Source organism: Natrix helvetica, assembly GCF_964273705.1.
Source record: "Natrix helvetica genome assembly, chromosome: 4".
Taxonomy (NCBI): domain Eukaryota; kingdom Metazoa; phylum Chordata; class Lepidosauria; order Squamata; family Natricidae; genus Natrix; species Natrix helvetica.
The window spans coordinates 90,180,689-90,195,116 of NC_138550.1; positions in this window are offsets into that span (position 1 = coordinate 90,180,689).

Below are 14,428 nucleotides of genomic sequence, written 5' to 3' on the forward strand. Positions count from 1 at the left end.
TTTTTCCCACAAATGTCTCTAGGCCTGGAAGCTGTGCCTTTAAATCATATAACTCGGGATGATGGCTAAGATAGAAGGAAAGTCTGCTTTAAAATGATGCACATATACCAAGCTGCTGGTTTGAGGAAAGGAAGCCAGGACAGGGAAACAAGAAGTTTGATGGCACACTATCAGATTATCATGAATTATAGAAATGCCATATTCTTAACATGACTAGAATCTGACATTTCCATTTCCGGTGAAAAAGAGCAATAACGAAAGCAGTCTCAGGTTTCATCTGTTTTTGTTTTTTTAATAAAACAGATAAAAACAACTCAAAGGCATTTTTTTTCCTCATTGCAAATAGTTATAGGCGTAAAGCGTCCAAGTGTAATATTGTACTTGTACTTCAACAACCCAGGATTTTCAAAATAAAAATTCTTAATTAGAACCTTTCTGTAACCCAGTTCAGATGGCCATATTGTCCAAAAACTTATTTGCAGTGTTGAATGACATTTACCAAATCTATTTTGGGGGTCATTTGGACTAAAATTGCATCTGAACCTTCACCACAGGAAGTATCTAGATTTAATGGCACAACTCAGTCAAGGACCTTTCGGTGAACCCGTTTCTCTATTTGCAGAAAGGTCTTTGCAAAAAAAGCTCAGTTTTGTGCCTGCAGGCATCTTGTAACCAGCCAGACCTGGTAATAGAAAGGTAGATCTACAATATATGGTATCATAATAAGAGGGGGAACACATTGTCACTGACCTTTTTAAATAAAATAAAGAAAATAATTTTGAAAGCCTTGTGCATAACCTTGTCCACAACCTTTGCCTTCCTTTGTGCAATACTTAGTTTGCCATTCAGACCAATGTACCCAAGAAGGCAATAAGCCAACACTTGAATATTGTAAGCTTTACATAAAATTCTTGCTCTGTTCTGATAGTGAAATATGTATACATTTATGGCACTAATACATTTTATTGGGCCTTTCCCTCCATTTTTCATGTTTTGAGTTAGTGAAGTCCATCATAATAAGCACCATCCACTTTGGTTCCAGTATTTCAGAGTCCCCATATGTGAAATAATTAGCATAGTTTATTGTAGATAAATTAAAAATGATCATGGTGACTGGATATAGATAATGACTGGATATAAACCAGAAATACATTTCTGGCTATTATCAGCAAGCCTTGGGAAGCAGTCAGACTTCCTTAAGCAAATGAATCGCATTGGATTGGGGAAAAAAAAAACATGAGCTCTGAGGCAAACTATTTCTCATCAATAAGTCTTCAATCCTTTGCTAAGAAGATTTATTCTTGAAACTCTCTTAACGTTGCTAAATTAATTTAAAGCAATATATACTCTGAAACCCCACAACAGAATTCGCAAGCAAGCCAAATACTCTAGGAAAAAAATCTCCTTGTTAAAGACAAATGGAAATGAATAAAAATTGAATGAAAATTGTACATGTCTGGCTGCTCAGTTTCATGAGGTGTAAAATCCAGGTAGGAATTCTACATCTACTGGTATTGAAGAATGATGATAATTTCAACACTCCATTTGCCAAATTTGTCATAGGAGGTGGCCATCGACTGGATCACAAAATAGTTTTCAAAATTCTTTTCAAAGAATTTTGGAAAAGGACGGTGATAAATTCTTCTACCTTTGATTCCTGCCCATTATTCTTTGTGACAAGTTGCCCTTTTCATTAAAATTCTAGGTAGGAAAATGGTCTCCAAAATAAGGATTAACAGCATGATTTCTGAAATCGATTGGATTGCTCTTTAGCAGCTTATCTATTGCAACCCCCAAACATAGACAATAATTTTATTGCTGGAAGAATTCAAATAGAACATTTGAACACTGGTGGCAAAAAACTTATCTGACCTTTCTGAAACCTATAGAATTTCAAGCCACCCTTTGAAACAATCCTTCTATGCAAATCCTTTTTTTAAAATCTACCAAATTCTTTTTTTTTCTGATATAGTTTTCTGCTGTAGGATATTTTTGATGGATTTTTTTTTAAATTAACAAACCTGTAGGAAAAATGCCAGATTAAAACGGGGATATAAAAATTACCTTTATTTAAATGTGCAAGGGATTTAGCATTTATTTTTTAAAAAAAAAAAGTTTAGTATGTTATCTGTGGGGAGGCTTTTTAACCCAAGTCTGATGGTTTTTGGAATAACCACCATTCTGTTCAGATATTATACCTTCGGAGAATTCCATTTTAGCATTCTAGTCCTGTCAGCTATTGACATTGCTCTCTAATGAAGTCAACTTCCCTGTGGGTTCGATGTGTTCAGCATTAAAGTTTGCATAAGAACAGCCATATTGATTTCCCTATCAGTCAGAACCCAGATAATGAAATCATGCTGGAAAGTCAGCCTAACTACAATGATACATGTGCATCTTTAATCGGAAACCCAATTATTTTGGCAAATTTCTGCCAGCTCTTTGCCGGGCCATCGGGAACTCCCTCTATGCTGCATCTCTAACAGAGACTGGGAAAACCATTTCTTGGCAATTTACCAGGCGTCAGCAGGTTCAACCGTGCCTGACCCACAGCTGTCTCCTGTAGCCCCTGACTGGCAACCTGTGACCCATGCTGATATCACCGAGTTTATCTCTGAACTTAAGTCAGGCAAAGCTCCTGGCCCTGATGCTATTCCCCCTGATCTGCGAAAATGCAACCCTGAATGGTGGATTCCTCTTTTGGCAAGACTCTTTACATATATTAATTCCTCTGGCAGAGTACCTTCCTCCTGGAGCTTAGCAATTATTGTGCCAGTTTTTAAATGAGGAAATAGAAACAACCCAGCTGACTATCACCCCATAAGTGTGCTCTCCATTATTGGGAAATTGTATGCCAAATACCTCCATCGCAGACTCCTCACTTGGGTTGAGGAATCCAATAACATTGGTGCTGAACAAATTGGGTTTAAAGTGGGCTGTGCCACACTAGATCACTGCTTTGCCCTAGCGCACCTGGTCGACAAATATACTACTATACCAGGTGGCAAACTCTTCACTGCTTTCATCGACCTAAAATCAGCATTTGACTCAGTCCCTAGGGGTTTGTTGTGGTCAAAACTGCTTAAAAGTTCTATTGACAGACGTTTGCTGTTTCCTTGTACAATCAGACCTCCAGCCAGGTCAGGTGTGGTCTGCAGGGAGAACTTTCTAATCCTATCCCGATTAAGAATGGAGTAAGGCAGGGATGTGTTCTGGCTCCTCTTCTGTTTAATATATTTTTATCTGACCTGGCTGGTTACATCGGACATATTGAGTCCCCACACCCCGAAGCTGACAACTACAAAGATCCCACTTCTTCTTTACGCTGATGATGCGCTTCTCCTTTCATTGTCAAGGCCAGGACTGAAAAGATTACTTTCTGCATTTGGGTCTTACTGTGCTGAAAACCATTTGGCTATTAACTATGATAAATCAAAAGTACTAGTGTTTACTAGAGCCCGGAAATTGTATAACTGGGATATCAGTGGCAATGCTTTTAAGCAGGTTTTCTATTTTAAGTATCTAGGTATTCAATTTCAGAACACTGGTGCCTGGACTAGACATCGAACCCAGGTGCTGAACTCGGCCTTCTGTAGTCACCAGCAGATTTTAAGATTCTTTTATACCCAGGGTGGCCAGTTCATTCCTTCTGCCCTACGTATTTACAAAACCAAAACGCTGGCCTAAACTCTTTATGGCATTCCCATATGGATACAGGGCTTCAAGGATTGCATTGAAAGAACCCAGGCTGCTTTTCTTAGAAAACTTCTGGGTCTTCCCCCTTGTGTTGGTTTTGCCCCGATATACCTGGAACTGGGCATTCGATCGGTGGAATGTATGGCCTGGATAAACACCTTTAAGTGGTGGTTTCGGGTGCTCTTTCTGGCAGTTCCTGGCAGCTACCTCTCCGTGGTGTTCACTGACTCCTATATTTCTCGCTGGGAGAAAGAGCTGCTGAAGAAACTTCACCTGCTAGGTTTCACGGAGGATGCCTTGGGAAACTACGACCTCAAGGATGCCCAATTTAGGATAGTCCAACGGCTTGTGGACATTGATTTACAATATCTACAAGCCCGAGCCAATAAAACTTGCTCCCCCCTGACTCTCAACCAAGTTAATAACTATGGATTGAGGATGGCTTCCCATTTTTATACCCTAGCCATTCCCAAGTATAGAAGAGCTTTTTTCCTAGCTCGCTTCAATGTCTTGCCCTCAGCACTTCTGGATGGTTGTTTCAAGAGGCTCCCGATTAATGAGCAGCTGTGCCCTTGAGACAGAGCCGAGGTTGAGACAGCAGAGCATGTCCTTCTATTTTGCCCTATGTATAGCGCGGACAGATCTAGGTAACTGTCTCTTCCTGAAATCGTCCCTTCTGGACCTGATGGCTGTGATTTGTTTGTGCATTGCCTTGGGGATGTCTCCTCGTACATCACCTCTCAGGTTTCCAGGTTTTGAGAGCTGTGACCATTAGAGGAAAGAGCTGTAACCTCCCTTATTTGGGCTTTTGGTGACTGGCTGCTGTGTCTCTTTTGTAGTGGTCATGTTTTGGTCTGTGACTGTAAATAAAGTATTATTATTATGTGCAGCTTTTGGTTCTGAAGATGTTTCCTAGATGAAGTAGCGAGTTGCATGGAAATTATGCCGAATGCTCACAGGGATTTACTAATTAATTTATTTGGAAGAAAAGCTAAACAAAACTTGACAAAGCTAAAGCTAAACTTGACAAGAATTACTGTTCTTCCCACCCATGAATTCATATTAGGAGAAATTAGCATATCTACTCTTGGAGAAATAAATGGTGGGTTGTCATTGTTAATCCTTGTCATCAGGGGTGGGTCTCAACCAGTACGGACCAGTACGGCTGTACTGGATGATGAAATTTAATGTGCCTTCCTGTACAGTACCCGTTGGTCAGGAGGCACCATACTGGAATGCACCCTCCCCTCGTTCGCTCTTTCGCTAACCCCGCCCATCCTCACCATGCTGCCAAAAAGTTCTCAGAAGAAGAACCAGAAGAAGAATGAACTGGTGAGTGGCTGGGGTGTGGGTGGGAGAGGATGTTGGAGAAGAGGGAAGAGGCAGAGGGGCTGCTAGAAGAGTGCGTGCAAGTGCACAGGCTGTGGGTTTAAAAAAAAACATGAATATGAATATGATGAATATTTATTTCTTAGCCGCACCCTCTCCCGAAGGACTCAGGGCGGCGTACAATAAAACATATAAAATACATATCTGGACAGGACATACATATAACAAAGACGTGTATAAGACTTATACAAGGAGGAGGTAGGCTGATAGATAAAAACAATTAAAATCACAATATTTAAAAACCCCAATAAATAAATTCAATTAAATTACACTAATAAAAACCCGTCAGGAGCGATATAGTTAGATCATGGTTGAGCCAGGCCAGCTACTTGGAATAGGTGGGTCTTGAGCTTAACTCGGAAGGAGCGGAGGTCAGACGTAGTCCTAATATCCGGAGGGAGGTCATTCCACAGGGCTGGGCCCGCCACAGAGAAGGCTCTACTCCTAGGCGCCGCCCCTCGACACTGTCTGGTGGACGGCACCTGGAGGAGTCCCTCTCTGTGCGAGCGAATTGGTCGCAGGGATGTATGGGGCAGAATACGATCCCGCAAGTAACTAGGTCCTGAGCCATGGAGCGCTTTAAAGATAGTTATCAAAACCTTGAAACGCACCCGATAGACCACAGGAAGCCAGTGCAGCTCGCGCAGGAAAGGTGTCACATGGGAGTACCTAGTACTCCCCATAATTACCCGCGCGGCTGCGTTCTGGACCAACTGTAGCCTTCCCATTTCAAGGGAAGCCCCATGTAGAGAGCGTTACAGTAGTCCAGGCGAGACGTCACCAGCGCATGAGTGACTTTGCGTAAGGCGTCCCGGTCCAGTAGGGGGCGCAATTGGCGCACCAGGCGAACCTGGTGGAACGCCCCCCTTGCCACGGCTGTCACATGGTCATCCATGGACAGCCGGGCATCCAGGAGGACGCCCAAATTGCGCGCCCGCTCCACGGGGGCAAGTTGAACGCCCCCGATGGCCAAGGATGGAATTAATTGGCTGAACCGGGGAGCCGGTACCCACAGCCACTCCATCTTGGAGGGGTTGAGTTTGAGTTGGTTGTCATCCATCCAGACCCGTACGGCTTCCACACACCGGGACATCACTTCGACGGCCTCGTTGGGGTGGTTCGGGGTGGAAATGTACAGCTGAGTATCATCAGCGTACAGATGATATCCCACCCCAAAACCACGGATGATCTCACCCAACGGCTTCATATATGTGTTGAACAGGAGTGGCGAGAGGACCGACCCCCTGTGGCACCCCCAACATCTGAATGAATCCAGGAAGAGGGAAGAGGAAAGAGGCAGAGGGGCTGGAAGATCCTATAGGAACACACGCTTCCAGCTCCTCTGCCTCTTCCCTCTTCCTGGATTCACCCAGTTGTTTTTAAAATGCACAGCCTGTGCACAGCACACACACTTCCAGCCCCTCTGCCTCTTCCCTCTTCCTGGATTCACTCAGACATTTTTAAAACACACAGCTTGTGCATATACACACACTCTTCCACTCTTTTAAAAATGTCTGAGTGAATCCAGGAAGAGGGAAGAGGCAGAGGGGCTGAAAGAGTGTGCTGTGCACAGGCTGTGAGTTTCTAAAACTTCGAGTGAATCCAGGAGGAGGGAAGAGGCAAAGGGGCTAGAAATGTATGTGTAAGAGGGTCAGTAATATTGAAGACCGGCAAGGACATCCATATTTCCTCTGTAAGTAGCTGTTTTATTGTTTTGTGTACTTATTTTATTCTTATTTAAGTAGTAAGTGCACAAAATAATAAATTTCCTTTTTTTATATCTTCTTTTTGTAGGTCATTCTTTGGGGCAAAAATTCAGTGACATCGACTTGGCCACTCCCACCCAGTCACATGACTGCCAAGGTACTCCCACCTGGTCACATAACTGCCAAGCCACTCCCACTCAGTCAAATGACTGCCAAGCCACTCCCACAAAACAGGCCACACCTACAGAATAGGTTCTAAAAAGTTTTGAAACCCACCACTGCTTGTCATATAGTACATTTACTTTATTTATTTCTTTTTCACATTTCTGCACCTTTCATCTCTCTCAGAGAAAGCAATATTGTGGTTACTATTATTACTATATATACAATAATGTGAAATCACACCTGCTAGTTCTTTAGCTAGTATTGTGTTCAAGACAGTCATCCAAAAGTCATCTTGGGTCATTCCTAAGTGTCACCAATAAAATCCAGGAAGCAACACTGTCAGAGAACCAACAAGTTTTGGCAGCAAGATCACAATTTCATTAGCAAGAGAGAGAGAAAAATCCTCTTTCCATTCAGCAGCCATTTTGGGCAGAAGCCCCAATTCTTTGTCTTTCATTATCCCCTCATATTGCCATATTTGTTAATCAACACTTTCTTCTTTTCACCCTCAAAACATCTGGTGTGTTATGAGCCAAGACTTTATCAGTCTATATTTGATAATCCCACAACATTTTAACCTGCTGATTTTTATTACTTTTTTTCAATCCTATGTTTCCACCAATTTTTTTGTTACTGGTACATGGACATTTTTATGGGTGTTCCAATTGTTTTGATAAATGAATTATGCCATTATTTATTTTCATTTTGTACAATCTACTTGATTTTTTTCACAATCTGAACTTTGAATCATTAAATGATTTTTTTTTTCAATTCTGTCATTGCATTAGTTCAAACAGCTTGCTCATGAGCAGTCAAAATCAAGCCTTCAGTTTCTTTTTTTAAAAATAAATTCTTTTGCAAGCCATTGCCAGGTTTTATATTTATCCACTTTCTCCTCAATCCTTTACAGAAATTGACCATAAAATTATTTTCCTTGCCAGCATTCTGTTTTCATTTTTATTATACAGGTTTGATATTCATGTTTTATTTCCTACCCCTAAAGTAAATTGCAATGTTTAACTTGTGTTGAAGCTTGTTCTTGACTGTCTTTTACATAATCAGCCAATACATGTTTTTCTTCTTCAATAGTTTGACAAGAAATAAACCTCTCCCTCAATTTCTGCAGGAAAAATACAATTTATAAATTTCACTACCAGAACATAATGCATAGTAAATAATCAATTAGCTTTCTTATTTTTCAGCCCAAATTGTTCATTTCAGCTTGTATCTAGTTAATAATTCTAGCAGTGTCTTATGTCACAAGTATGCTCCAAATATGGAAGGCTTTTACGATGTTTCTACCATGCAATTTTGTCTTTAATTCTTTTTTCACATTTGGAGGTCTTCTTTATTAATCACATTTTTAATTTGCCCATACTTAATGTTATTCAACTGTAAATTCCAAGATAATTATAAACTTCATCTGATGGCTTATCATGGTTTGGCTGTTCAGCATTTCTGCGACATTACCATTAGTGGTTTTAATTTAGTTTATTGCTACAATCAACACATTTCTCTAGGCAAAATTCCACTGCTATATCTGTGCTGAAAATCTTGACAGTGTTTGTCAAGGACCACAGCCCAGCTCCATATACCTGTAAATATGAATAGGGTTTTGATTGTACGGGTATAACTATTGTCTTTATTTTATTAATTCCTCCTACAGATAATGCTGCACAAAAGGGAGGTATCACCCTATATTTTTTGTAAAATTGTTGACAATGAGATTAAAAGAAATTAGCAGAATTTCCCCTTTCATTGCCATGGGAATTGAAAAATTATTGCAAAACTCTCTAGTTGTTGTTTGTTTCACACACTTTCCATGGTATTCTTATTTGTATGCTTGTCTCTCTCTGTCACCTTCTTTCCTTATGAAACATCTTGTGGTTATACCTCCATGTAGAAGTATGCATCCAGTCCTATGAGGATCAATAATGAGAGAGGATTTTCTCAAACTGGCTTATCCATATAGAAAGTTTGGTGAATTTGTGCCAGCTTAGATTTGTCGAAAAATAAAACTCAGGAGACCTAAATTATCTGTCTAATGAGGAAGGATGAAATTCAGAGAACTGAACTTCTATAACTTCTTGAGGCTGGAAGGCTTGCTACCCTATATATTAATATAGCATGAGATTGTAGATCAGGTGCTGTTCTAAAATATTTAAATGAAGACACTATGTATTTATTTAAGGAAAAATGTGATTACACAGTTTATACATATGCTTGGACAATTAGCAATGGCAATAGCACTTAGATTTATATACCACTTTACAGTGCTTTACAGCCCTCTCTAAATAGTTTATAGCATCAGCATATTGCCCACAACAATGTGGGTTCTCATTTTACCCACCTTGAAAGGATGGAAGGCTTGAGCCTGGTGAGATCGAACTGCCAAATTGCAGGCAGAAGAAGAAGCCTGCAGTTCTGCACTCTAATCACTGCACCACCTCAGCTCAATAGATTTATTACAATGAGTTAGCAACTAGAACAGGTGAGAAGGGTGACATGTAAAATAATTAAATAAATAAACTATTAAAGCTAATAGTATTGAATGTAGGAAGCCACGTTTATCCATCTTAAGGAACAAATTCAATTGTATACAGAGTGCATATAGTAACCCAGTAAAGAAACAGCCTTCTTCTGATCTTAATGTGTGTTTTGATTATTCTAAACTCTCGAGGTCATCTGGCAAATTGTGTTTAGTTATGGGACCTCTAAGATGATTAAAGTCTCTCAGCTAATATTCCTTACTGTCAATCTGAAAAAGAAAAGACTGATGCTGCACATCTTACTTGACCTTGTAGACAGGTGATGTTTCATCTTACAGCAAGTGTCCCAGAACTTCCATGTCTCATTTGAAATGAACTGCTCCTATGTGAATGCTATGTCAGGGTTACAAGCTTTATGGTGGTTTCTTTCTTTAGTGATGAATGGACCTTGGAACATGATGTATGAATTGCAGATTATTTCTTCAATCAAGGAAAACTCCAGGGAAGTGAAAATAGATGAGAAAACTCAGGGATTTTTTTTTACCTCAGTGAAAGTTCTGTAGGTTTTGTTTTGTTTTTATATTCATAAGCTCATAGTACAAAGGAGTTAAAATAAAATTTCTTGTCATATAAAAATGCGAGACTGAATCAGAATGCAACACATTTTCATCCTGAATAGCCATGGGTTCTAATTTAACATGCAATGAAAAGCATAGTAATGTTGGAACTGACAATGGAAAATAATTTATCTAAAGACCAAATGGTTCCTCTAGCTCTCATTAACTTCTAGTAGATCTCAGACGCTCTGTACATAAGCCACCTTTTTACAAACACTGTAGTATAAATGCCCTGTTTTACTGTTTATTCTTTCAGAATTTTGTTTTCTTTTTAAATAAAAGTACAAACAGTGTCATTACGGTAATTGATGTGCACCCAAAAGCCAAGTAAGATTGCTGCTAAATGACACCATTTGAAAACATTTTCATTTGTTTTCATTTTAAATACCAGTTACCTAAAGTAGGTTACTAGGATGTTAGACTTCATAGCCCAGTGTGGAGGAAAAAGATGGTGTAAACATCTCTAGCTGTGACAATAAATTAAAAAAACTAATCTGAAATGTTTGGCCCATCCTGCCAAGGAATCAAAGCTATATATCTGGAACAATCCCTCTCAGAAAAAAAATATGTATATTTATTAGAGGATAACTGCCATTTCCAAAAAAAATAAATGTACAACATGGTACCACAAAACAATTGAAATTCATTGGGTAATTCATCATAATTAATCCAAGCTTTGAGTGGAATTTGCACTGGATTGGAAATATCAAAATTCAATCTGTCAGATTGTTTATATGATCATATTCCAACTCTAAACCAGCCACAATGAAGTTGAACATTGATTTTTAAAATTTCAAAACTAATCTTGAAATGCGGATGTTGACAATAGAACCTAAACTAACAAAAAACACCAAATGATTAAATGTGTCTCCTGCATCATTTTTATTACATCCATGATATTAACCATCCAATTGTTAAAGTATCCAAGATTTCTAAATCATATTGGTTGAGGCTAATGTCAATTAGGATGCAAGGATAATATGTCTGGAAGGCACACATTTATTTAGCTACATGGGAACATAATATACCATGTGAATTGCTCTAGTTTCCTACTACTGCATTCAGCATAATAGATGTTGGTATAAACATGGGTGCTATTAGAAAAATAAGATACTGCATATGTCTCCAAATGATTGGCATACAAAGCTCTCATGTTCTCACTTTGAAGGAGATTAGAGAGATTTCCTACTGTTCTTCAAATATGATATAACTTTCACCCAGTAAGTCTTTTCTTATAAAAAGCCATGGAAAAGGAACGAGTTTAATGGCTTAAATTGTTTATATAGCTGTGGTCATCATAGGGCATTTTGTTTATTTTTCTTCCTTCTTCTTCCACTCTCCACCCATTGATGTATTTCATTTGTTTTTTCATTTGTTGTTGAAGATGGGTAAGAATGCAAGCCAGTTTAAATCATACAATGCAGGGATGGGATGCTGCCGGCATTACTGCTGGTTCAGTTCATGTGCACAGTTGCCAAAAAATAGATCTGTGCATGCACAGAACATTAAAAAGTGGGGGGGGGAACATGCCATCCCTACCATTCGGTTCGGGGGTGTGGCAGGCTGGTTCCGGTGACCCAGGCTGGAAAACCACTACCGGTTCGACCGAACCGATCCAAACCGGTTGGAACCCAACTCTGATACAATGTAAACATATTATTCAGGAGTATAACTAGTTTATTTTTAAAAAAGTCTAGTTATCAAAACTTATATGGTCTTTGTGTTTTGAAATGTTTCCCGTTTGAATATTTGCACCAATCAGATGTTAATATTTTTCTGTTTGTATATCCCTTGGTTTTTCATAGGCGTATGGATTAAAGCTATGTTTGCTGTGTGGATGCATATCAGAAACAAATCCTTTGTTTCAATATAGCCAACCTCAGCTGTCACCGCTGCAATATATTCTTTTGGAAATTTAGATTTGGACGCAAGGTTCCAGTCCATAAAAACACTAATTCTGCTATAATGGCTGTTACTTCCTGCTTGTTAAATTCTGAATTGAATGCATGTGTACCCTAGTTTGTGCAATGCATTGTGTGGTGCCCAGTTTGAGGTAATGCTGTTGCTAATTTACAGGGCTAAAGGAGGTTAATTGAACCTTTGGTTGAACAGTCAAATAAACTCCCAGTGGCTAAAGTATTCTGATGTTACAATCCAAACATATTTGAGGACCATCTTGGATAGCAATTGCCAATCATGGAAACATTAATTGCGTTGGATTTCACCAGCAATGACATTCTCTATGAATGGCTGCAGTCTCTTGGAAAGGTTATGTACTAAATTATCAGTTGGATAAAGCAGTAGAGTCACAATCGGAGCTGAAGAGAAGGAACATAGCTCATTTATAGAGGCTTATGACTAAATTGATAAAAATGGAACAAAAGGTTGTTCCTGCCATTTTATCCCAAATGGCTAAAAGGTCCAAAAGGAAATTATGTAATACCTTAGTTTACAAATTGTATTAGTTTATCACAATATAAAATGCAAGTAAACAAAAACAATGCAGGGGCAAGGGAAAAAGAGAAAGTGTGCAGGGAAAGGGGAGGGGAGGAAGAAAGGAATTGATTTCTGGATTTTTTCAGCACAATAAAAGATAACATTATGGCCTCCACTTTTTACATATACACAATATTTTACATTTCTATAACATCGAACCTATCTAATCAGCAAAACCAAAATCAAAGTTTCATTCCCCCCCCCCCCCCCCAATCACAAGCAGAAAATCAAGAAGCAGTATCTAAACAGAAACAAAATTAGATATGTTCTTTTCTTTGGATAAAGCAATCAATTTAACCATTTCTACTTTTTTACCCTACTGTGGTAATGAATGAATGAATGAATATATGTGTGTGTGTGTGTGTGTGTGTGTGTGTGTGTGTGTGTGTATTTGTGTTACAACCCCTGGTATGCCCAAATATGTCACTTAGTGGCTAATACATCTGCCTAATATGTAATACAGCCCAGGTTCGAATCTCAGTAAGGGTATGGCTAGCTGATGAGAGCTAAATAGCTTGAAATAGATCTTTACTAGTCTCCCTTCATTTATTTATCAGCACAAATACAACATTATATATATATTTGCAATTATTAATCTTTGTGGACTATCATCATTTAGATTAACAAATTCACCTTAATCATAGAGATTCTTCCCAGCAATGAAAACTCTATTTAATTCTACCTCTGCATGCTTTTTTAAAATGTTATTCCATATTTTAACATAATTATTTTAAAATAGCATACAATCATGCAGTATATGTAAAAGTATCTTTCAAATATTTTACTTATAAGAAAACCTGCTTCCAAAAGCTGTTCAGAATTGTGATGGAGTTAGGTGCCCTAAAAATCTCATACATTTCCAGGGTCCACAGTTCCATCGAGGAAATCAAATTCTGAATGTCAGGCACCCACCTTTTAAATCACAGTCAGCTTGATTTCACTGATATCAGAATAATCATAAACTATTTCTATTGCATTTGGATGTCCTCATGTTCACTGGAGCACAGGGGTTCTTCCTAATGGCACCACTGGAGGGCAGCAAAATATTGTTGTAGGCTACCACTGTAGCCAACAATATGATGGCTTTTATTTCTTTCTAAGTCACTCAATAACACATCTTCTTATTCACATTTAAAATATGGAATTTTACACTAACTTGTCTCTGGGGCACAACACTGGACACTCTCTTAAGATCCATTCAAGTGATAATTATAGTTGTTGCTTGCTAATGTGGACATGGGAACCACCAAAATCAGTTATTCTGTGATCAATCATCAGGAATCATTTGTCTCAGGCAATTATTTCATCCTAGAAGGTCATAAATCTAGCTTGAGGTAGCTGTTACTCAGCTTGTATTAGCTATCATTCAACTGAATGTATCTACTAAACCCTTTTAATACTAGCTATTGAATTGATAGCTCAACACCTCTTTTACTCAATTACTTTTCCATGGAATTGTGTATGTAGTATAATAATTATACTTGACTTCAATCCACATGGCTACATAGGGGCTTTATCTGCCTTAAATAAGATAAGATAATTGACATTTTTTGACATTTTATTTTATTGACATTTTTACCGTGAGCATACTAGTCTACCCATCTACCGATACACATACATTCTACACATATACTATACATACATGCATAAGTGTATGTTCATTTGCACCTGTTGGGAACATACTAAAGCAGCTATTGTTGTGTCTGAACAAGGCAAACACAAGGTGTCAATCAACACCAACAGGATGCCTGGATTGGCTGATTCATGTAGGCGTCACCAGGGGGAGCTAACGTTGTTCTGATTGGTTGCCGGTTTGACAGACACTATATAAATAGCTGTCAAACCGGAGTTCGTGGCTCTGTTCTTGTTA